The 26,465-nt window shown below is 38.9% G+C and overlaps 1 long non-coding RNA gene across 1 annotated transcript; it reads right to left on the reverse strand.

Moving 5' to 3' along the window:
- Positions 1-330: 330 nt before the first annotated feature.
- Positions 331-21,768, reverse strand: LOC105463147 (uncharacterized). The gene is made up of 4 exons (XR_976176.3): positions 19,935-21,768; positions 18,076-18,331; positions 3,996-4,060; positions 331-1,196 (listed from the first exon to the last, which is right to left on the reverse strand). It is a non-coding gene; the product is annotated as an uncharacterized lncRNA (long non-coding RNA).
- Between the last annotated feature and the right edge of the window lie 4,697 nt (positions 21,769-26,465).

Below are 26,465 nucleotides of genomic sequence, written 5' to 3' on the forward strand. Positions count from 1 at the left end.
ACAGAAAGAGTGTCTTTTTTTTTTTTTTTTTTTTTTTTTTTTTGAGACGGAGTCTTGCTCTGTCGTCCAGGCTGGGGTGCAGTGGCCGGATCTCAGCTCACTGCAAGCTCCACCTCCCGGGTTTACGCCATTCTCCTGCCTCAGCCTCCTGAGTAGCTGGGACTACAGGCGCCAGCCACCTCGCCCGGCTAGTTTTTTGTATTTTTTAGTAGAGATGGGGTTTCACCGTATTAGCCAGGATGGTCTCGATCTCCTGACCTCGTGATCCACCCGTCTCGGCCTCCCAAAGTGCTGGGATTACAGGCTTGAGCCACCGCGCCCGGCCTGAAAGAAAGTCTTTAATGGTCCTTCTGACATTTTCTTGTTTGTATTTTAGCCTCAGATTAAAAAAAAAAAAATGAGCTGAAATTCTTCATCCTCACTTCTTTGTCTGAATTGAAATGCAATACATGTTATATAACATTCAGGGTAGACCTCTACCATCAAAATTAAATGAATGGTGGGCAAAATGAGAGAGATTTGAGAAAGGAGAATGTGTGTCTTTAGAATTCCATGTGGTAGCCTAGACAGAAGAGGGAAGCATTCCAAAGTAGGTTAGCACATCCAATTACCAATCAAAGTTAAGAGGGAGTTTTCTATAACAATTCCTCTGAAAAACTAGGATTTGAAATGCTTGAAGTGTGCTTGCTCGAAAATGATAACAATCCAATATTTGTGATTCCAAAGTTCTAAGTGTTGAAAGCTCAGATTGAGGCATGCTGGTTTTAATGATGCATATTTTATCCTAGACTTGGGTCATGAATTACTCACAATTTCTCTTCATGTAGCACACTTGTATTCTTCATGGATCAAGAGCTTCATTAGACTATTTTCTTACTATAAAAACTAGCACAGCTTCACCAGACAGCCGGGCAGTATGTTGATCCTGAATGGAATCTGAGCTGTAATCTCATCTGACATGTGTTAAGGCATTTCCGTCCATGTTTAGGAGGTGCTTCTATAGCTGAATATGTACGTGGAATCTAGAAGCTTCGAATCACATTTAATGTGAAGTTCACACTCTCTTTGTTATAAGGTCCACAGAGTAGCCACAGCTTTAGATAGAAGGATGAGCCACATGCTAACATATTAGAACAGGTACCAGCAGAGGCTACCAAGGCAGTAGTAGGAAAAAATATGTAATTCCATGTGACAATCTAGAGAGAAGAAGGAAACATTCTAAAGTAGATTAGCACATCCAATTAGTAAAGGAGGTGAAATTTGTCTCTTTCTCACGTATGATGTTCCCTCATTCAACAAACATGTGGTTGAGTACCATCTCTGTGCCCGGCACTCTGAGATACAGGGGCACCAAGATGACTAGGAGCAGCACTTGCTCAAAGGTATGCACAGTCTAGTGAGCGTCAGGGTAAACTGCATAACAGTATCTGGAAGGGTCCTTCACCAAGTCAGGAAAATTAAGTAATGTAGAAGGTATCTGGTTCATGCTAGATGTGGGGTTTTTCCCCTAGTTTCATTGAGGTATAACTGACAAATAAAACTTGTATATGTTTAAGGTGTACAATGTGATGATCAGATATATGTATACCTTGTCAAGTGATTACCACAATCAAGCTAATTAACACTTTCATTGTCTCACAGGTAACCTTTCTTGTGTGTGGTGAAAACAAAATGTGGCTTTTTTAAATGACAAGAATATATCTCATTTCAGAAAATGTAAAATTTTTTAAGTTAGGGAAAAGGAAAGAGAAGACTTTGCAGTTTAGGATCTGGCAAAAACAAGGTGAGAGCAAAATGCATAAAGACATATTAATCTTTCAAATTCCATAACATCCCACTTTGCCCCAGACAATTCCAGTTTCAGCTATTATACCAAGGTAATTATTAATTAATCAATTAATTATTAATTTTTAGAGACAGGGTCTCGCTCTGTTACCCAGGCTAGAGTGCAGTGGCATGACCATAGCTTACCATAACCTCATAACCTGGGCTCAAGCCGTCCTCCCACCTCAGCCTCCCCAGTAGCTAGGACAACAAGCATATGTCACCACACCTGGCTAAGTAGTTTTATTTATTTTTTTATTTTTTAGAGATGCATTCTTACTATGGTGCCCAGACTGGAGTGAAAGAAATGGTTATTCACAGGCACAATCCCACTATTGATCAGCATGGGAGTTTGGGCCTGTTCTGTTTCCAAAATGGGCTGCTTCTCCCCTCCTTAGACAACTTGAGGGTGCCCTGCTCCTTGGAGGTCACCATATTGATGCCGAACTTAAGTGTGGACACCCGATCAACAAAGCGCACTACAGCCCGGAACTCCTGGGCTCAAGCAATCCTCCCACCTCAGCCTCCCGAGTAGCTGGAACTATAGGTACACTCTACCACACCCGGTGAGATTCTTTGTTTTGTTTTTTTCTTGTAGAGACAAAGGTCTTGCTATGTTGCTCAGGCTGGTCTCAGACTTCTGGCCTCAAGCTATCCTATCCTTTCACCTCAGCCTCCCAAGCACTAGGATTACCCAGGTGAGCCTCTGTACTCAGCCGCAATGTAATTATTAACAGCTCTCCTTTCACTCACAAAAACTGTCCCAACTTGACCATGAATTATATGGTCACCCAAGTTTGAAGGAATTCTCATGGGCACAACAGAGAAAAAGTTTATGCTGCACACAGGAACCTAAGCTAGAGGATGTAGAAAACATAGTTGTAGCTCAGCCATTCTCCCTAGAGAACTGCATTTTGTTTGTGTCATTTGCATATGTTGTGTATCTTTAACATACATGCATGTTGTTAGTCTGCATTACAATTCTCTACAGTGTAGAAGAAAAATGTAGCTCACACTTTGGGAGGCTGAGGCGGGTGGATCATTTGAGGTCAGGAGTTAAGACCAGCCTGACAAACATGGTGAAACCCCATCACTACTAAAATACAAAAAAATTAGCCAGGCGTGGAGGTGAGCACCTGTAATCCCAGCCACTCAGGAGGCTTAGACAGGAGAATCACTTGAACCCAGGAGGTGGAGGTTGCAGTGAGCCAAGATCATGCCACTGCACTCCAGCCTGGGCGACAGAGTGAGACTCCGTCAAAAAAAAAAAAAAGAAAGAAAGATGTTTGGTGGTAATTGGAACAAATTGATTGCAGTTTATTTTTGAACAAGCCCATTCCAATAATCCTCTATCTGGCACATTTTCAGGAATAAATTAAATTGATAGTGGGGATATTTACATCATTGGGTTGTGAAGATGAACTAGAACAAGCATGTATAAAGCATGTGGCCCACAGTGGATGCCCTCCCCTGAAGCAGAAGTGAAAACATTGGTGTGTAGAGAGTAGGAATTTCAGCCCCCAAGCTCAGTGTGCAAGAACGATTACTTCCTTTATGAGTCCGATGGGCTAAAATTAAGGTGTCAGCAGGGCTGGTTCCTTCTAGAAGCTCTAGAGGAGAATCTGTTTAACTTGCTTTTCCCACCCTCTATAGGCCACCTGCACTCCTTGGCTGGAACCCCTCAAGCCAGCAGCGCAGCATCATCACAACTCCTTCGCTGATTCTGCTCTCCCGCCTCCCTCTTATAACGGGCTTTGGGATCACATCAGTTCCATCTGGGTATTCCAGGATACTTCCCCACCTCAATATCTTTCACATAATCACACCTATAAAGTCTCTTTTTGCCACACAAGGTAACATAGTTCTGAGAATTATAACATGAACATTTTGGGGGGACCATTTGTCCTTGCACCTCCCACACACCCGTTCACTCCCTGGGGCCTCACTGCATCCAGGCTCTGCTGGAAAGCATGGTGAAGGACCCTTTTGGACCCCCACTTCTGTATGCATTCATACCCATTTACCTCCTTAATTCTCCCCCACCCTGACCCAGGAAAATATTTTTCACATTTAGAGGAACGCTCCTCCCTCTCCCAAACATTTTGTTCAAACCCAGAATCTATTGTGTCCCTAAAGATTTAGTCATTTAGAGCACAAAACAAGTAACTTACCATGTGCTTTTGATTTTTAGCCAGTTTGCCGTCTTCTCCTGAGATTATGGATGACTGCCAACTATCTGATTGAAAGGAAGGAGGCAAAGAGGGGAAATACGGGAAGAGAAAAGTCTGTAAATTAGCATCTCAAAGTATTGTCCAGTCACATTTGCAAAAGAACATCCAACCTTTTGAGGGCAAACATAAAGGATGTCAGGGAGGGTCTCAGAGGAAATCTCTTCTTCCTCTGGTGTCTTCTCGTCCTTATTTCCACTGTAGCCACCCTCTCACTTGGCTCCGGGAGCATCCTGCCTCCTCAAGACCAAACATTGCCCAGAACCCTTTGCTGTATTCTCCCTAGCATACCTGAGACAGACTGGTGTTTTCACAAAGAGCAGTACTCAGTGCCAAGACAGACAAAAAGGAAATTGTTCCTCAAAATACAAACACCATACAAATTATTAAGACTTCCTTAGAGAATTGTCTGGCCCAAGATCATACTCTCTGGCCAAGGAGGCTGTTCCAGCTAGTAGTGTGTCTGGCTTTCTCCCTTACTCTCACTCGCACTGACACCTGCATCTTACCTTTTACTCCAAAGCAGGTGCCACGGTATTCTCTGACACAGGGCAGCACACCAGACAACGCCTCTTCCTCCTGGCCCAAGTAAAATAGAGCCCACATTCTCACACCTGCCATTGTCCCTGCCATTCAGCCTGGCTTTTCATCTGAGCGACTTCCCCAGCCTAAGGACAGCACCACCATGATGGACAAATGGATAATCTCACCCTTTGCATCTTAGGTTATCAACTCCACCTGTGGAACTCACCTCCTGTGGTAATTTCTATATGTACTCATAGGTAAGTATAACTCCCCACCACACCACACACAGACACACACACACACACACACACACACACACACACACAAACACAGCTCTACAATATCAAAGAATCTCAAGAATGTGATAACTACATTTTTCTTACATAACCATCGTTATGGAGCAAGGAGGTAAATTTTCCAAAGGCACACTGTGGAATTTTAGGAGGAGAAAATATAATTTCTTTTTTAAAAAACAGAAATACAGCAACCCAACTAAAAAATGAGCAAAGGGCTTAAATAGACATTTTTCCCCAAAGAAGATACACACATGGCCAACAAGCACATGAGAAGATGATCAACATTAGTCACCAGGGAAATGCAAATCAAAACTACAGTGCAATGAGGTAGAACTTCACAAGCACTAGGATGGCTATACTTTTTTAAACACACAAAATGCAAAGTAACAAGTTGGTGAGCATTAGAGAAATTGGAACCCTCATCCATTTCTGGTGGGAATGTAAAATGGTGTCGCTACTATAGAATATAGGCTGGTGGTCCCTCAAAAAGTTAAAGATAGAATTACCATATGACTCAGAAACTCCACCCCAGGACTATACCCAAAAGAACAAAAAACAGGCACTCAAATATTTGTATATGAATGTTAATAGCAGCACTCTTGACAATAACCAAAAACTAGAAACAATCCAAATGTTCATCACTGGACAAAGAAAGTGTGATATGTACATATGTATAAAATAGAATATTACTCACTCATAAAAAGAAATGAAGTACTGATACATGCTACCGTGAAGATGAGCCTTGAAAACCTTATGCTAAGTAAAGGAATCCGGATGCAAAAGGTCACATATTGTATAATTCCATTTTTATGAAATATCCAGAAAAGGCAAAACCATAGAAACAGAAAGCAGATTTGTGAGTACCAGGGGCCAGAGAAAAGGGATGGGGAGATGACTATTTAATGAGCATGCAGTTTTCTTTAGGGATGATGAAAATGTTTTGGAGCTAGATAGAGGTCGTGAATGCACAATATTGTGAATATACTAAATGTCACTGGATTGTACACTTTACAGTTGTTAATTTTATGTTATGTGAATGTCATCTCAGTCTTTTTAAAAAGGGGGAAAATTATAGAACTAGGAGTAAGAGGACCAGAGATTGAGTCCTGACTTTAGTGCTTATTAGCCACTTCACTATGGGCAAGAAATTTAAATTCCAAGTCTCAGTTTCCTCATCTGCAAAGCAAGACTAATAATATTTGTACCACCTGCTTCATATGATTATTGTAGGAACAAGATGAGATATTGTTTGGTATATTTATGTATATTTTGTATATTTATGTCATGTAAAAGTGATATAAAATGCTAGATATTATCATTATTGAGTCATTAAAATGTATACTCAGTAAGAAAACTGAAAGCTCCCTTTTGTACTTTTACAAGATCCAAGTTGTGGTAAGTGTACCCACAACTGTCTATTTTGTTCATTTTTTCTGGAAACATGATCTCATTCTGTCACCCAGGCTGGAGTGAAGTGGCCCAATCATGGCTTACTACAGCCTCAAACTCCTGAGCTCAAGCGATCTTCCTGCCTCAGCCTCCCAAGTAGATGGGACTACAGATGTGCACCACCACACCTGTCTAGTTTTATATATATCTGTAGAAACAGGGTCTTGCTATGTTGCCCAGGCTAGTTTTAAACTTCTAAACTCAAGCAATCCTCCTGCCTCAGACTCCCAAAGTGCTGGGATTACAGGCGTGAGCCACTACACCCAGCCACAACTTTCTATTTTTAATTTATATATTGTAATAAAAGGATTACAATAGATCACTTTTATTCAGACAAAAGGCAGCATTTACAAAATTTACTCTAGAATGTCAAGTCTCATTGTATAAGTGACCTTAGGCAAGGAAGATAAAACATACATCATAAATTCTTTACATACAGGTGACAGAAATGTGAGTCATTTTATATGCCAAATAGTCACAAGTGACACATGAGTATTTGTGGTGTATAGGTTCTCCTTGAAGCAGGTGATATGGTTTGGCTGTGTCCCCACCCAAATCTCATCCTGAAATGTAACTCCCACAATTCCCATATATTGTGGGTGGGACCCAGTAGGAGGTGATTGAATTATGGGGGTGAGTTTTTCTCACGCTGTTCTTGTGATGGTGAGTGGGTCTCGTGAGATATGATGGTTTTAAAAAGAGGAGTTGCCCTGTACAAGCTCTCTTTGCCTGCTGCCATCCATGGAAGATTTGACTTGCTCCTTCTTGCCTTCTGCCATGATTGTGAGGCCCCCCATCAGCCACGTGAAACTATAAGTCCAATAAAGCTCTTTCTTTTGTAAATTGCCCAGTCTCAGGTATGTCTTTACCAGCAGCATGAAAATGGACTAATACAGCAGGTTTTCACAATATTTTCAACAAAGTAATGATAAAAATATGGGGGGATATTAAAACATCTTTGGTTTAAGAAAATATAAATAGGGCTTACTCCATGGTTGCAATGGTTTAATGTTTAGTTAGGAAATACTAACAAAAGATCAAGTTTCTCTTTCTCTCTCTGTTTCTTGAATAACATAAGCAGTCTCAAATAAATTTGATTGTAAAGAAGTAAAGTCTGATGAAATAGTTAGGGTCTTATAGCATATTTATGAGACTGGTAAGTAGTTACTCTTCTCTGACTTTATATCTCTATACTATCTCTCCAAAGTATGCTAGCTGATAATTTCTTGAAATATTTTTTAGGGTAAAATACAAGACAGTTGAGGGTTTTATAGGATTTGACAAATAGTCTAGACTATTTAAATATAAATCCATTTTTCTTGATAATGTCATAGTCATTTCATGGCACTGTAACATTCTTGCCATCTAATAATCAAAGCCTTACTGCACCCGGCAAGTTTTTTTTTTTTTTTGGTAAAAATTATTCATTTTGTACTATTTGGTAATTAGCAATAAAATTCTCTAACACAGACTAAACATATGCAATTGTCATGAGTTTCAGGCAAAATTATAATAGGTCAGTCCATTCAGAATATGTAATGTTATTGTTATGATACTGGTTCTGTTTTATTACTAAACACACTACAATTGTTCAGCAGCAAACACATCAGTCCCCAAAATTCTGTAAACCCATCACAATTCTGGAGTTGGAAGCCAGGATCAAAACAGATGGTTGAAAATAACCAAGGAGGGTGAGGGTTGAAAAATTATCTGTTGGGTACAATGTTCACTATTTGGATAATTGGCCCCCTAGAAGCCCAATCACCACCAGTATGTAATGCATCCATGTAACAAACATGCACATGTACCTCCAAATCTAAATAAAATAAAAAATTTTTAAAAGGACTTCTTGGAATCCTAAGTAACCAAGGACACTTCATGAACTCCATATCAGGGTTGTTGTATACCAAGTTACATATATAACTAGTTCATTTTCCTATTTTTAATTAATCTAAGATGTGTATGCACCAAGAAAGATTGCTTGCAAGCATGGGATGTGTTAATACATTTCCCAAAAGAACTTAGCATTTTAGTTAATATTATCATAAGTACATATAATAATTCTATTTTTGGACTATTAAAAATAGTTTTCAGCCCTTTATTACGATGTGCAAGAAATTATATGCATCAGTAGCTTGGGTAGTAAACAGAAAAATCTAACATTATTGAGTACTTATGATGTGCTAGATTCTGTCCTAGACACTATGTATATGGTTCTGGCACATATATAAATATAAAAATCTTATTTAATTATCACCAAAATTTTGTGAAGAAGGTTTCATTATCACCTCCTTTTTAGAGATGAAGATACTAAGGCTCACAGAGTTTAAGTAAATTGTCTGAGGTCCCATTGCTAATTGGTCAAATTGCGGCTCAATCCCAGTGCCCTTAAGGGCGAGGCTTAAACACCCAAGTTAATTTAAGGGCAAGGCTTAAACACCCAAGTTAATGACTTAACTAAGGAACCTAGCATCCCAACATCAAACAAGCCTCCTGAATGTTGAGAATAGAAAACCAGAACCAAGCCTGGATTGCTGGGTGGATGAATGCTCCTCTAACAAGTATTTTCTAAGCACCCGCTATCGGCCTTGCCTTATGGAGTGTGAATGAGACAGACTTGGCCCCTGCCTTCACAGAGCTTAGACTCTAACAGTTTGGTTGAGACATTGAACCAGTGATCAAGTGGTCTAAAGACCTATGAAAGTGGTGGTGAGAACATGCCACAGGAGAAGAATCTTCTGGCTCCCAATTAGATACTCAAGATTATGGGGAGGAAGGTGAAAATAAATCCTATAACAGTGGCAAACAATACATTTAACAAGAGGCCTTTGAGTCAACAAGCATGACAGGGCACCAACAAAGTGCAAGATACCAAGCTGAGCCCTGCTCTTCATAAGACGTTCCAATATTTCATGCATCTCCTATTTCATATGTACGGGCGTCTCCTAGGGAAAGCTGTATTTTCGCTGAAGGATCACACGTTTTGTTAAAGATTTCATTGGTTATCCCAAAAATAGTATGGAGATAAGAGTGTCTTCCATGTGGTGGAAGCTGGACTTGAGGACACAAGGGCGGGGTGCTCCAGACCAGATTACACGCAGGCAATAACCACAGAATTGGAGCATTCAGGTCGTGTCTCCCTCCAATGCATCTAACTGTGGAAACTCAATCAGGTCCAGAAATGAATCAATTTCCTTTGCCTATGTCCTTAAATTTGATGAATAGAGCCTTTGCTTAGAGCTACTGAAGCTGCTATTCATCTCAGTTAGTTGCTAAATAAAACGTTGTTCTTGGATGTAATTCTGGCGAATATGACTTTGGAGATTTTTCGTGTAACTGTGTAAGTCCAAATTATTCCCCAAGTGATCCTACATTCGAGCTATTTTTGTTCCACGTGCTCCATATTTTTTTCCATGTTAGAGCCTAGGAATCTAGAAGACCAGGTTTTCTTGTTGAGTGGTGAGGAAGATAAATCTGAGTACACGTGCAAATTTTTGTGAAATAAACAGCTAAAGTTGTCCTCACTGAAAATTACCTTTCTAGTCAGTGCAATTTGATAATCTGGAAATAGTTTTGGACTTTTAGACACATAAATTTAAAGTAATAAAAAAGACAAAGTTTGAAAAAATAAATAAGCCTGTGTCTTATCAGAGAATCAATGATTTTAACTTGAAATCATTGAACTTTCTTCATACAATAGTCCAGAACTCTGTTATTCTCTATGGTTAAGGATTTGCCCAGGGTTATGTAAGTAGTTACTGGTAGAATGTAACTGGACCATGAGTCCTTTATTCCCCTTTCTTTACATCTTTAAATAAAATTTTGTTTTCAATCTAAGTGAAGCATGTTCATAGTTTAGAAAGTAAAACAGTAACAGCTACAAGGCTTCTCACAAAAACACCAATCCCTGACTCACCTTTCACTACACTCCTGGTCTCTGTCTTCAGAGAGTACCACTTTTGAGGTATTGTTTGTAGGATTTACACATGTTAATTTTTCCAAGTCGTATGTTCTTATCCATAACATTTGTTATAAAAATTTTTTTTACCTTATATATATAGACAATTATATACACACATGCATTCAGTATATCCTTTAAAAGTAAGCTGCAAACATCATACTTCACTCCTAAACACTATATAGTTACACTAAATATAAAATTGTGCTGTCTTTTTGTCCTCTGTTTTAGACAGTATCACTTGACTTTCTAGTATGAGAGTTGAGGATTTCATTTTCTTTTTCTTTTTGAGACAGTTTTGCTCTGTCGCCCAGACTGGAGTGCAGTGGTGTGATCTCAGCTCACTGCAACCTCCACCTCCTGGGTTTAAGAGATTCTCCTGCTTCAGCCTCTCTAGTAGCTGAGATTACAGGTGTGTGCCACAATGCCCGGCTAATTTTTTATTTTAGTAGAGACAGCTTGGAGACATAAGCTTCACCATGTTGGCCAGGCTGGTCTTGAACTCCTGACCTCAGGTGATCCGCCGGCCTCAGCCTCCCAAAGTGCTAGGATTACAGAAGTAAGCCATGGTTCCTGGCCTGAGGATTTCATTTTCTTCCACCACCATCCATCTGCTTCACCTCCTTCATCCTCCCAGTACATGGTACAGTTTTAGATTAAATATATTCAACATCATACACCCTTTGTTTTTCCTGAAGTTAACAATTGCCTTGATTTTCCATTTGCTTACTTTCTTTGCTAGTTTCTTATCAATTGTTCTTATATCTCCCAAAAACCTTTTAAAACATTTCACTCACAGACCAATCTCATCCAGCTAATCTATCAGATATATTTCTCTACGTATAGATATATATAATTTTTTTTTAAAGATGCCCTTCTAGAGGACTCCACTCTCCTTCTATCTTTCTGTCTAAGCTTATTACTACCACACCTACTGGCAGCTGCCATCTTGAGACCTCATTTGGCTGTCATCCCTGAACTGCCTTTGCCCATCTCTGGGTTTAGATTCTCTGTCTCGTGGGACTCATGTCTTCCTCTTGCTTGGTGCACTCTCTTGTGTTGGTGGGACACAGCTTCTAACAGCATTATGAGGTGGAAAGGGAAGCACAATAGCACTAAGCTATCTCTTGAGTCACACTGCTCCAGTCAGGACTGATTTCCCTCCTCTCCTGCTGTGTAACTGTTACCCTGATATCCTGTTCCCAATTATCCCAAGGATTCCTGTTACCATACTCCCATGTTCAAGCTTCCTGGTGCCATATACTGTGTCTTATTCTTTCTTGGTTTATTTACTCCCTTGCTTTGGCAAGGTACAGCCTTCAGAAGCTTCCTAGGAAAAGGTGCAGGGGAGGTAATAGTTTTTAGAACTTTCAAGTCTGAAAAATGTCTTTTTTTCTATACTAGATAGATATCATGACTAGTAATGAATTGTAGGCTGGGAATAATTCCTTCAGAATTTGGTGTGATTCCACCACTGTCTCTTAGCTTCTGGTGATGCAGTTGAGAAGTCTGAAACCATTCTGACCCTTGATCCTTTGTATGTGACCTGTTTTGTTTATCCTTTTTTGTAACTTAGAGAATCTTCTCCTTATTTCAAAATTTTAAATTGATATGTTTTGGTGCGGGTCACTTTAATTCATGATGCTTGACACCTCATGGGCCAATTAAGTCAAGTCATGTTCTTCAGTTCTGAGATTTTTTTAAAAGTACTTTCTTATACTTTCTTCCATTCCGTTTTCTATGTTCTCTTTGTAAAAAAGAAAAAAAGAAAGAAAAACTGCTATTATTGGAACTTTAGTACTAGTTATATAATTTTATTATCTTTTATCTTGTATTTTCCATTTGCCTTTTTTCTCTACTTTCTGAAAGATTTATTCAACTTTCTTTTTCAGTATTTCACATTCCAACCACAACATTTTTGCTATTATGCTTTTAATTTCTAAAAATTAATTTTTGTTCTTTGAAGCTTCTTATGTTTTTGTTTTGTTTTTTGGTTAATAACATTTGTTATCTAAATGTAGTATCTTCTCTTAACATCCTGTAAATATTAATGACCTTTTTGGGGTTTTGTTTCATTTAGTTTTCTTCTTTCTGCATTGCTTCTGATTTCTCCAAATTGCTTTTCTTTCTGTTGGTTCATTTTCACCTCTATCTTCTTGGTTAGTGACACCCCTACATGCCTGGCAATCTTTGGCTGTCTGCTTATGTTTATTACGGGGAGCTGGATAGCTGATTGGAAGTTTTGAGACGTTTGCTTTGAGTTTATCCATGAGAACTTAATTGAAGAATTATCTGGCTGGGTTATTTTGGGGCACCTTTTAGCATCAGTCAGTATCTTTAGGTCTTTTTTCTAGGGCTGGTCAATTCCCAGCTGGGCTACTGTTCTCTCTTCCTGCCTAGAAGGAAAAAAAATAACTTTCTGTATTCGGAGAGTCAAGTGGGAGGAAAAACAGAAAGGATTCAGCATCCAGTGCACAAACATTTGCCTAACTTCCTTGTTTTAATACGGTAGCCCCAAAAAGCCCTGCCTGGCATTTCCCAGTCCTGGTATAATCAGTTCACCCTCTGCAGGAAATAAAGCTCCTGGGCTGAGGGGCCAGTTCCCAGGGTGGAGTGGGCAGCCGGCAGAAGGGCCTGCTCACTCCCTCAACAGCTGTCATTTGAGCCTCTGTATTTTGCTCTTCACCACCCAACTTCTTCCTTCTGGTCCAGCCCTCCTCCTCCTCAAACGAAGCCTTTACGCTCAAACCAAGTGGTGCTGCCACTGCTCAAGCCTTTTGAGGACTGTGCTTCAAAATCAGGTTAGTTCTCAGCTTTTTGCCCTGCAGGCTTAGATTTTGGTTTCCTGCATTTGCTAAGATGCCTCCTGTCCAACTGCTTTCTCATTTACAAAATGTTGTTCTTATCTCTTGTTTTGTCCACTCTGCCCTGATGAGTTTACCTTTCACTTTAAATCTCTCTGCTATAGTTTTTGTAAAGTTTCAGGAGGGAGCAAAATTAGACAAATAGGTTCAATCTTCCATGTTATCTAGGACGCTCTATTGTGTTTTTTCTATTCTATTATAGATATTTGTGCTAATTATGTAAAGCATGTAACTCAGGAATATGTAATAAAGATAATTATGGTACTTTCACAAGTAATCACCTTAGTCAGCTAAAGTGGTTTTATGTCAGATAAAACCACAAAGTAATGACCAGAGGTTATGAATTTTAAAAGGAAGAAAGGGTTGAAAAACAAGGGAGGGAAGAAAAAGAATTTTAATTTGTTGCGGATGATGTAAGTTCCAACAATTTTGTAGAATAAAAATGATTATTCTAATACAAGAGCAGTCTTAAGAAGCTTATTATTGATTCATGTTATGGACAAAGAGGAAAAAGAGGAAACTCCAGGGAATAAAATTCTCCAACTTTGGGCATTCTGCCTTTAGGGATATGCAGCATGATATAACAGTCATGACATGAAGAGACCCTTCTTCAATGGTGAACTGCCTGGACTTGTTTTTTTATCCCTATCTCCCATCCCACCCTCCCTCTTCTGAGTCTTTAAAGTCCATTATATCACTCTGTATGATATGCCTTTGTGAGCTCAAAGCTTAGCTCTCACTTATAAGTGACAGCATATGGTTTTTGCTTTTCCACTCCGGTGTTACTTCACTTAGAATAATGACCTCCAGCTCCATTCAAGTTGCTGAAAAATACATTATTTTGTTCCTCTTCATGGCTGAGTAGTATTCCATGGTGTATATACACCACATTTTCTTTATCCACTCATTTGTTGATGGGCACTTAGGTTGGTTTCACATCTTTACATTTGTGAATTATGCTGCTATAAACATGTGTGCAAGTGTCTTTCTCATATGACTTCTTTTCCTTTGGTAGATACCCAGCCATGGGAATCTCAGATTGAACGGTAGATCAACTTTTTGCTCTTTAAGGAATCTCCATACTGTTTTCCATAGAGGTTGCACTAATTTACATTCCCACCAGCAGTGTACAAGTGTTCCCCTTTCCCCACATCCATGCCATCTATTGTTTTCTGACTTTTTAATAATAGCCAATCTTTTTTTTTTTTTTTTTTTTTTTTGAGACAGAGCCTCACTCTGTCACCCAGGCTGGAGTGCAATGGTGGAATCTTGGCTCACTGCAACCTCTGCCTCCCAGGTTCAAGTGATTCTCCTGCCTTAGCCTCCCAAGTAGCTGGGATTTCAGGCATCTACCACCACGCCTGGCTAATGTTTGTATTTTTAGGAGAGACAGGGTTTCCCCATGTTGGCCAGGCTAGTCTCGAACTCCTGACCTTAAGGGATCCACCCGCCTCAGCCTCCCAAAGTGCTGGGATTACAGACATGAGCCACCGCACCTGGCCTAATAATAGCCATTCTTACAGGAGTAAGGTGGTACCTCATTACGGTTTTAATTTGCATTTCCCTGATGATTAGTGACATTGAGCATTTTTTCATGTTTTTTGGCCATTTGTATATCTTATTTTGAGAAATGTCTATGTCCTTTGTCCACTTTTTGATGAGATTATTGGTTTTTTTCATGCTGATTTGAGTTTCTTATAGGTTCTGGATATCAGTCAGACACATAGTTTGCAAATATTTTCTCCCATTCTGTGGGTTGTCTGTTTGTTCTGGTGATTATTTCTTTTGCTCTGTGGAAGAGTTTTAGTTTAATTAGGTCCCATTTATTTATTTTTGTGTTTGTTGCATTTGCTTTTGGGATCTTAGGCATGAATTCTTTGCTTAGGCCAATGTCTAGAAGTTTTTTTCAATGTTGTCTTCTAGAGTTTTTATAGTTTCAGCTCTTATTTTAGTCTTTGATCCATCTTGAGTTGATTTTTGCATAAGGCAAGAGATACAGATTCAGTTTCAATTCTTCTCTATGTGACTTGCCAGTTTTCCCAACACTAATTATTAAATAGGGTGTCCATTCCCCAGTGTATATTTTTGTATGCTTTGTGGAAGATCATGCTGGCATAACTTTGGTAACTACAGTCTTGTAGTAGAATTTGAAGTCCAGCAATGTGATGTGTCCAGATTTGTTCTTTTTGCTTAGGATTGCTTTGGCTATGTGGGCTCTTTTTTGGTTCCATATGAATTTTAGGGTTGTTTTTTCTAACTTCATGAAAACGTTGATATTTTGATGATAATTTCATTGAATATGTAGATTGCTTTGGGTAGTATGGTCATTTTCACAACACTGAATCTTTCAATCCATGAACATGGGATGCATTTTCATTTGTTTGTGTAATCTATGATTTCTTTCAGCAGTGTTTTATAGTTCTCCCTGTAGAGATACTTCACCTCTTTGGTTAGGTATATTCCTAAGTATTTTATTTTATTTTATTGCAGCTATTGTAAAAGGGATTTAGTTTTTATTTTGATTCTCAGCTTGGTTGTTGTTGGTGAATAGCAGTGCTGCTGATTTGTATACATCAATTTTGTAACCTGAGACTTTACTGAACTCATTTATCAAATCTAAGAGTCTTTTCTGAGGAGTCTTTAGGATTTTATAGTTATATAATCATATCATCTGCAAACAGTGGTAGTTTGACTTCCTCTCTTCCAATTTGGATGCCCTTTATTTCTTTCTCTTGCCTAATTGCTCTGGCTAGGACTTCCAGAACTATGTTGAATAGGAGGGGTGAAAGTGGGCATCCTTGTCTCGTTACTGTTCTCAGGAGGAATGCTTTCAACTTTTTCCCATTCAGTATGATGTTGGCTGTGGGTTTATCATATATGGCTCCTACTATTCCTACTATTTTGAGGTAGGCCCCTTCTATGCTTAGGTTGTTGAGAGTTTTTATCTAAAGGGATATTGATTTTTTTTCAAATGCGTTTTCTGCATCTATTGAGGGGATCATATGGTTTTTTGTCTTTAATTCTGTTTATGTGATAAATCTCATTTATTGACTTGCATATATTAAACTATCCCTCCATCCCTGTGCTGAAACTCGATCATGATGAATTCTCTTTGATGTGCTGTTGGATTCAGTTAGCTAGTATTTTGTTGAGGATTTTTGCATCTATGTTCATCAGGAAAATTGGTCTGTAATTTTCCATTTTTGTTGTGTACTTTCCTGACTTTGGTATCGGGGTGATATTAGCTTTATTGAATGATTTAAGGAGGGTTTCCTCTCTCTCAATCCTTTGGAACAGTTTCAGTAGGATTGGGACCAAATCTTCTTTGAAAGTCCAGTAGAATTCAGCTGTGATTCCATCTGGTCCTGGACTTTCTTTTGTTGGCAATTTTAAAATTACTAATTCAATCTCACTGCTTGTTGTTGGTCTGTTCGAAGTTTCTATTTCTTCCTGATTTAATCTAGGAGGGTTGTATTACCCTAGGAATTTATCAGTTTCCTCTATGTTTTCTAGTTTGTGTGCATAAAGGTGTCATAGTAATCTCAAATGATCTTTTGCATTTCTATGGTGTTTGTTGTAATGTTTCCAGTTTCATTTCTAATTTAACTTAGTTGGATCTCCTTTCCTCTTTTCTTGGTTAATCTAGCTAGTGGTCTATCAATTTTGTTATTATTATTTTTTTTTTCCAAAGAACCAGCAAGCAGTATTTTGCAACTGCATCTTCCCTTGCCCCAAAAGGATTGGTCTCCTCTAAAAATTCCCTAATCTACCTGTCAATCAAAGAAAGACCCCACAGTTCTCCTGGACAGGGTTTGTCCCATCAGAAGCAATAATTTAACTTTGGTTTGATTTTGCATCTTTCTTTTGGCTCTACTTTATCTTACATATAAGATAAACTATGAAAATACTTGGAATTAAAATATTTTTATGACATGTTGGCTGACTGAGACAAATTAACTCTGACTCGTTTACATTTTAAACCAAAATATCTCTCCGATATTTGAGTAGGAGATACCATTTTCTCATACCACAGGGGCAAAGGTCACCAATTAAATGTGAAGACATGTCCTCGTGTCCTATATATTGTTCCACTAAGATGAGAACATGCACACCTGTGGTTGGGGCTAGGGGTCTTCATAAAGGGTTTCTGACTTGGCCATATACTGTTCATGGAACTCAATTTAGACCTGGTGTCCTGGCTTTACTTATCCAACCAACTTGATCTTGATCTTCAAATGTAGATTCCCTTGTTCATACTGCTGAGGCCTGAAGTCCCTGTGGGTAGATTTTGTTGCTGGCTCAGCCTATCCCTGACTCAATATTTGATAATTGAACCAGGTTTTTTGTTTGTTTGTTTGTTTGTTTTTGAGACGGAGTCTTGCTCTGTCGCCAGGCTGGAGTGCAGTGGTGTGATCTCAGCTCACTGCAACCTCCACCTCCTGGGTTCAAGAGATTCTCCTGCCTCAGCCTCCCAAGTAGCTGGGATTACAGGGACGTGCCACCATGTCCGGCTAATGTTTTGTATTTTTAGTAGAGACAGGGTTTCACCGTGTTAGCCAGGATGGTCTTGATCTCCTGACCTCGTGATCTGCCTGCCTCAGCCTCCCAAAGTGCCAGGATTACAGGTGCGAGCCACCGCACCCAGCCAAACCAGGTTTTATGGGCTCACTCCTATTCTCTCCATCATGACCTCTGCTTTTCCACTCTTACATTGGAGCCTACAAGTGAAATTGGAAACAAAGGGAAACCTTGAGGTTACTCATATGGAAGTCAGGCTACTACTGTATTCCAATGTGCTTCATTTGTAGGAGCCACTCCTGTGGTTGGGGGTGCAGTATTATCCTATATTTGTCAGGATTTTTGACTGTAGACAGCCGAATCCATGTTATCTAGTTTAAGCAGAGAATAATTCATTAAACAGTAGTACGTACCTTGTAAGAATTTCTGGAAAGACCAGAGAACTGGGCTTTGGAATCCAAAATCCCCAGAGCAGCTGTCCCAGGAAATCCAAGTGCCTTGTTTACTGCACTTTGCAAGATCTGATCTCTCTCTCTCTGTGGAGCTATCATTCACATTTAGCATCTCTGCCTCCTAGTCTCAAGCAATGTGTCTTCTTGGCAATAGCTAGGTTACATGCAGAAACTAGCTACAAGGGAGTCTTGAAGAATGTAGTTGTAGCATTCCAGCCTGCATAGTACAAGAAGGAAAATTTAAATGAAATTAGAAAAGGTGCTAAAATCTAAATGAAATTAGAAAGGTAATTTACAGTATCTGCCACACCCTAAAGGGAAGGGGAATCCCCATATTACATATCTGGGATGAAGGAGCTGCCACCCTTGGGCCTGGACTCTAAACTTTTAGACAAGAGGGTGTCCCTAGGTAATGGAGGTAGAACAGTGTCTGGCCCAAGGAGACAGGCTGCAGTTAGATAACGAGGCAGTGCAGCAGAAAATCCCATTACAATGGATTGGTACCTGGGGGCTCCTAGAATAGCCACACCTAGAAGTCACACATATGACTCTTTTTGGCAGTGGAGTGCAATTGTTAATAGCACAGACTCTGAAGTCAGACTGCTGGGTTTGAATCCTAGTTCCTCTCTTTACTAGTTATGTGACCTTGGGTTTTATATATGTGTGTATGACACACTTTTATGTATTACATTATAGTATAATGATATATAATGATATATAATGGTTACTATAGTGTATAATGATACATGTGTTAATTTAAGTGTCAATTTGAGTGAGCCATGGTATCCATAGTAAACATTTTTTCAGGGTGGCTCTGTGAGGGTGTTGCAGATGACAGCAGCATTTGAATTGGTGAACTTAGTAAAGATGATTGCCATTCCCAGTGTGGGTGGGTGTCACCCCATCTGTTGAGGGCCTGAAGAAAATAAAAGGTGGAGTAAGGAGGAAGTTAACCCCTTTTTCCTACCTTGCTACTTGAGCTAGAACATCTCATCTCTTGCCCTCAGACTGGGACTTATGTCATTGTCTCCTTGTCTTCAGACTTGGACTTAATTACACCACCTGCTTTCCTGGGTTTCCAGCTTACAGATGGCAGATTATGGAAATTCTCAGTCTCCATAATCAGGTGAGCCAATTCCTCATAATCTCTCTCCCTCTCTCTTTCTCTACACACACACACACACAACACACATACACACACACACACACACACACACACACACCTCCCATTGGTTCTGTTTCTCTGGGGAATACTAATATGGTACTGTGTGTGTGTGTTTATGTGTGTGTGCATGTGTGTGTGCATGTGTGTGTGTATTTTCTCCTTTCACTTACTCCCAAGTCTTTGGTAGGTCCAACTTCACCTGGAGCTGGGTTTATATCCATGCCAGGGTGGTGATGGTGATGAGAAGAAAGGGAGAAATAGCACTCCCCATATGAGATTCTCCTTCCTCTACTAACCTTGGAAGTTCAGGGTGTTCTTTTATTAGGCAGGCGAATAATAACATTCATTACAGAGAGAATTTATCTGCATGAGGAACAATGCAAGAATGCAGAGGAATTGTAAAAGGTTTCCTTACGCAAATAAGCTCCTGTATATAATTACAGGTTAAAAGATTATGACAGGCTGTATCAGCTATCTATTACTATGTAACAAATCATCCCAAAACTTAGTGTCTTAAAACAGCAACAGTTTATCATTTCTCATACTTCTGTGAATTGGCCGGGCAATTTCTCTGCTGGTTTTGCCCATGCTTTCTCAAGTAGCTCCATGCAGATGGATGATTATTTGGCTGGAGGGCTCAGATGGCCTTACTTACATGTCTGGCAGTTGGTGCTGGCTGGGGTGCCTCGATTTTTCTCCATGTGGCTTTCCAGTCTTCTGTAGACTAGATTAGTTTCCTTACATGGCAGCTCTGAGCAGTGTTCCAAAAGGTGAAAGCAGTACTTTCAAGGCTACTTGATACCTAGGCTCAGGAACTCCAACAACCTCACTTCCATCACATTCTATTGATAAAAGCAAACAAAGTCAACCAAAATTCAAGGGGATGGAGAAATGGACGCCACCTCTAGATGGATGTGAAGCAAAGACATATTATAAAGAGGAGTGAATACTGGAATTGGGAGGTAAGGGAGGGGATTTGGGGTCATTAAACAATCTACCACATGGGTAAATTCAGAGCTAAAACAATTAAACATTCAGTGATTGCTATGGTCTGAATGTGTCCCCCAAAAATTCATGTATTGAAACTTAATCACCAATGTGATAATATTAAGAGGTGGGGCCCTTAAGATGTGATAAGTCATGAGGGCAACTGTCTCTTGAGTAGGATCAATGACCTTATAAAAGAGGTGCAGGGAGTACTGACCTTATCAAAGAAGTACAGGGAGTACTGACCTTATCAAAGAGGTGCAGGGAGTACAAGGGGAAGACGGAGTTAAGGTGTAGAGTTTTATAGCTTTTTCTGTTTGTTTTTTTTCCTTGTGATCAAATTTGTCATCTATTTAATGTAACTTGTTATAAGATATTTTTTGTAAGCCTCATGGTAACCACAAAGTAAAAACCTATAATTGATGCCTGAAAATAAAAGGCAAGAAATGAAAACACACTACCAGGAAAATCACCTAACCACAAGAGAAGAAATGAGGAAAGGAGTTACAAATCAGCCAAAATACAAGTAACAAAATGGCAGTAGTAAATCCTCACCTATCAATAATAGCACTAAATGTAAATAAATAAATTTCTCCAATAAAAAGACGGAGTGGCTGAATGGATAAAGAAACAAGACCTAATTATATGCTGCCTAAAAGAAACTTGCTTTGCCTATAAAGACACACATAGATTGAAAGTGAAGGGATGGAAAAAGATATTCCATGAAAATGGAAACCAAAAAAGAGCAGGAGTGGCTAAACTCATAGCAGATAAAGTAGACTTCAAGTCAAAAGCCATAAAAAGAGGCAAAGAAGGCCACTGTATAATGATATATGGGTCAATTCAGTAAGTGGGCTTAACAATTTTATACACACACACATACAATACTGGAATAGCCAAATACATAAGGCAAATATTAATGGATCTAAAGGAGAGATAGATTGTAATACAATAATAGTAGAGGACTTCAACATCTCACTTTTAGTAATGAACAGATCATCCAGACAGAAAATTAGCAAAGAAACATCAGAGTTAAACTACACTCTAGACCAAATGGACCTAAGTGATGTTTACAGGACATTTCATCCAAGTGCTGCAGAATATACAATCTTCTTATGAGCATGTGGAACATTCTCCAGGATAGATCATATGTTAGGCCACAAAACAAGTCTCAACAAATTCAAAAAACTTGAGATCACATCATGAATCTCTTTTGACCACAATGGGAAAAAACTGGAAATCAGTAACAAGACAAACTTTGGAAACTATAAAAACACATGGAAATTAAACAACGTGCTCCTGAACAATCAATGGGTCGATGAAGAAATTAAGAAGGAAATTTAAAAATGTCTTGAAACAAATGAAATGGAAACACAACATACCAAAACCTATAGGATATAGCAAAAGCAGCACTAAAAGGGAATTTTTTGGTTTTTTTTTTTTAATCAATAAATGCCTAGTAGAAAGTAGAAAGGCTCAAATAAACAACCTAATAATGCATCTTAAAGAACTAGAAAAGCAAGAACAAACCAAACCCAGAAGTTGGTTTTTTGAAAAGATAAAATTGACATTTAATTAGACTAAAAAAAAAAAAAAAAAGAAAAGAAAAGAAAGAGAAGACCCAAATAACATCAGAAATTAAAAAGGAGAAATTACAACTGATATAAAGGAATACAAAGAATTCTACAGACTATTACGAACAACTATATGCCAACAAGTTGGAAAACTTAGAAGAAATGGATAAATTCCTGGACATCTATGACCTACCAAGACTGAATTGTGAAGGAATGGAAAACCTGAACAGACCAACAATGAGTGACAACAGAAGCAGTAATAAATAGTCTCCTATCAAAGAAAAGCCCAATACCTGATGGCTTCATGGCTGAATTCCACCAAATGTTTAAAGAATAGCTCATATCAATTCTACTTAAGCTATTCCAAAGAATTGAATAGCGGAGAATACTTTCGAACTCATTCTATAAGGCCAGTATTATCCTGATATCAAAACCAGACAAAGACATAACAGAAAAAGGAAACGAGGGCCAATATTCCTCATGAAGAGAGATGGAAAAATGATCGACCAGATACTAGCAAACCAAATTCAACAAGACATTTAAAAGATCATTCACTGTGATCAAGTGGGATTCATCCCAGGGATGCAAGAATGGTTCCACGTATATAAATCAATAAATGTAATACAGTTACAGAATCGAGGACAAAAACATATGATCATTTCAATAGATGCAGAAAAAGCATTCAATACAATTCAACGTTACTTCATGATAAAAATTCTCAACAAACTGGGTATGGAAGGAACATACCTCAAAACAATGAAGGCCATTACGGAAAAACTCTCAGCTAACGGCATACTGAATGGGGAAAAAGCGAAAGCCTTTCCTAGGCAAGCATTCCTACTTTCACCACTTTTATTCAACATATTGCTATAAATCCTAGACAGAGCAATTATGCAAGAGAAATAAAGGGTATCCAAATTGGAAAAGAAAAATTCAAATTATCTTTGTTTGCAGATGACATGATCTTATATTTGGAAAAATCTAAAGACTCCACCCAGCAAGTTTTAGAGCTGATAAAAAATATTCAGGCCAGGCACAGTGGCTCATGGCTGTAATCCCAGCACTTTGGGAGGCCAAGGCAGGGGGATCACTTGAGATCAGTAGTTCGAGACCAGCCTGGCCAAAGGAAACCCCATCTCTACTAAAAATACAAAAATTAGCTGGGCATGGTGGTGGGTGCCTGTAATCTCACCTTCTCTGGAGAATTGCTTGAACCTGGGAGGTAGAGGTTGTAGTGAGCCAAGGTCTCACCACTGCACTCCAGGCTGGGTGACAGGGTGAGACTCTGTCAATCCCAGCTTCTCTGGAAGCTGAGGCAGGAGAATCGCTTGAACCCAGGAGGTGGAGGTTGCAGTTAGCCAGTACTGTACCACTGCACTCCAATCTGGGTGGCAGAGTGAGACTCCGTCTCACAAAAACAACAACAAAAAAGAAATTCAGTAAAGTTTCAGGATACAAAATCAACATACAAAAATCAGTAGCATTTATGTATGCCAACAGTGTATGTAAGTCAAAAGAAAGCAATGAAGAAAGCAGCCCCATTTACAATAGCTACAAAAAAATACCTATGAATAAATTAAACCAAAGTGAAAGATATCTGTAAGGAAAACTATAAAATACTGATGAAAAAATTGAAAAGAACACAATAAAATGGAAAGATATTCCATGCTCATGGGTTGGAAGAATTAATATTGTTAAAATGTCTATGCTACCCAAAGCAATCTACACATTCAATGCAATCCATATCAAAATATCAATGACATTCTTCACAGAAATAGAAAAAAAATTCTAAAATTCACATAGAACCACAAAAGACCTCAAACAGCCAGAGCAACCATAAGCAAAGAGAACAAAGCTGGAGGCATCACACTACCTGACTTCAAAATATACCACCATAGTAATTGTGATGGTTAATATTAAGTGTCAACTTGATTGGATTGAAGGATGCAAAGTATTGTTCCTGGGTGTGTCTGATGGTTAATATTAAGTGTCAACTTGATTGGATTGAAGGATGCAAAGTATTGTTCCTGGGTGTGTCTGTGAGGGTGCTGCCAAAGGAGATTAACATTTGAGTCAGTGTGGACTGGGAGAGGCAGACCCACCTTCAATCTGGGTGGGCACCATCTAATCAACAGCTAGTGTGGCTAGAATAAAGCAGACTTGCTGAGTCTTCCAGGCTTCATCTTTCTCCTGTGCTGGATGCTTCCTGTCCCCAAATATCAGACTCTAACTTCTTCAGCTTTTAGACTCTTGGACTTATACCACTGGTTTGTCAGGGGCTCTCTGGCCTTTGGCCACAGACTGAAGGTTGCACTGTCAGTTTCCCTTCTTTTGAGGTTTTGGGACTTGGACTGGGCCACCACGGGCTTCCTTGCTCCTCAACTTGTAGACAGTTTATCATGAGACTTTACTTTGTGATCGTGTGGTCAATTCTCTTTAATAAACTCCCTTTCATATATACTTATATCCTGTTAGTTCTGTCCCTCTAGAGAACCCTAATACAGTAATCAAACAGCATGGTTCTAGCATAAAAGCAGAAATATAGACCGTCAGAACAGACTAGAGAGCCCAGAAATAAATTTACACATTAACAACCAACTAATTTTTGACAAAGAACATATGTTAGGGAAAGAACAGGTTATTTAATAAATGGTGCTGGGAAATTGGAAAAACAAATGCAGAAGAATGACACTGGACCCTTATCTCTCATCTTCTACAAAAACCAAATCAAAATGGATTAAAGACTTAAATGTAAGACCCCAAACCATAAAACTATGGAAGAAAACATTGGATAAATGCTTTAAGACATTAACCTGGGCAAAGAAGTTTTGGATAAGACCTCAAAAAGCACAGGCAATGAAAGCAAAAATAGACAAATGGGATCACATCAAGCTAAAAAGCTTCTGTACATCAAAGGACACAACAAAGTGAAGAGATAATCTATAGAATTAGAGAAAATATTTGCAAACTATCCATATGACAAGGGATTAATAACCTGAATATTTAAGGAACCCAAACAACTGAATGGCAAAAAACAAACCCAAGTAATCTAATTTTAAAATGGGCAAAAGATCTGAACAGACATTTCTCAAAAGAAAATATACAAATGACCAACAAGCATATGAAAAAATGCTCAGCATCACTAGTCATCAGGGCGATGCAAATCAAAACCACAATGATATATAATCTCACCCCAGTTAAAACAGCCATTACCCAGAGGGAAAGAATAGATGCTGGTGAGGATGCAGAGAGAAGGGAATGCTCACACACTCCTGGTGGGAATGTAAACTAGTACGCCTCTACGGAAAATAGTATGGAGATTCCTCAAAAAAACTGAAAACAGAGCTACCATATGATCTAGCAATCCCACTGCTGGGTATACATCCAAAAGAAAGGAAATCAGTATATCAAATAGATATTTGCACTCCTGTGTTTATTATAGCACTATTCATAATAGCCATGATGGAAAAACCTAAGTGTTCATCAATGGACAAATGGTTAAAAATGTATACATATACACAATGGAATATTATTCAGCCATAAAAAGAATGAAATTTCGTCATTTGCAGGAACATAGATGGAACTGGGGGACTTTTTTTTTTTTTTTTTGGAGGACATTGTTAATTGAAATAACCTGGGCACAGAAAGACAAGTATCATCGCCATGTTCTGACTCATATGCACGAACTAAAAAAATTGATCTCATAATAGTTGTACAGATTTATAGGGTACATACATACCATGTGTAATGATCAAATTAGAGTAAATGGGATACCCATCACCTGAAATATTTGTCATTTCTTTGTATTGGGAACATTCCAAATCTTCTCTTCTAGCTATTTTGAAATATACAATAAATTACTGTCAGCTAGTCACACTGTTCTCTTGGACATTAGGACTTACTCCTTCTGTCTAACTGTATGTTCGTACTCATTAACCTACCCCTTTCCATCTCCCCCTACCCACCTCCCACCCTTTCCAGCCTCTGGTAATCACCATTCTATGCTTTAATTCCATGAAATCAATTTTACACTGCTACTTTAGAATTCAGTTCAGAAAAATTGAAAAACTATTTCTGCAATAGTTTTAGTTGAAGGCAGGAATGTTTAGTACCCTCTTGGTGACAGAAGTAATAACTTCCTTCTTTTTTTTAAACTGTGGCTTAAAAGTCATAACAAAATATCACCTTTATAAAGCTCTTTCCAGCCTCAAGGGTCTAGAATTCCAGGATTTCTGTGAAGCCTGAAGGGACAGTAGGGCTTTATTGGGTTCTGTTATTGAAAACTTTACAGTTTTTGAGTTTCTCTGGCATGTTTCCTCATTGAATGGAAAACGTAGAGGCTTTTCAGAATCATTCAAATGGATTTATGATGTGCCCTTGGTAGAAAGGGAGGTCGAAATCCTCCTCTGCTATTTAAAAACTTTCATTTGGGCTTATGCTTGAAAACAGGCTGACTTTGGCCCACCACTGCTGGGCAGTTCTCTGCAGGCAGCTGGAGGCAGCAGAGCCACCTGCGAAGAGAAGTGGAGAAGCCGCCTGGTACCCCTTCAGACTCCCAGGGAGGGAGGACTGCTGCCTAGTGACAGAACCAGCTCTGTGAAGTTATTTCACTCCCTGGACCTCAG

This window comes from Macaca nemestrina, chromosome 6 (assembly GCF_043159975.1).
Source record: "Macaca nemestrina isolate mMacNem1 chromosome 6, mMacNem.hap1, whole genome shotgun sequence".
Classification (NCBI taxonomy): domain Eukaryota; kingdom Metazoa; phylum Chordata; class Mammalia; order Primates; family Cercopithecidae; genus Macaca; species Macaca nemestrina.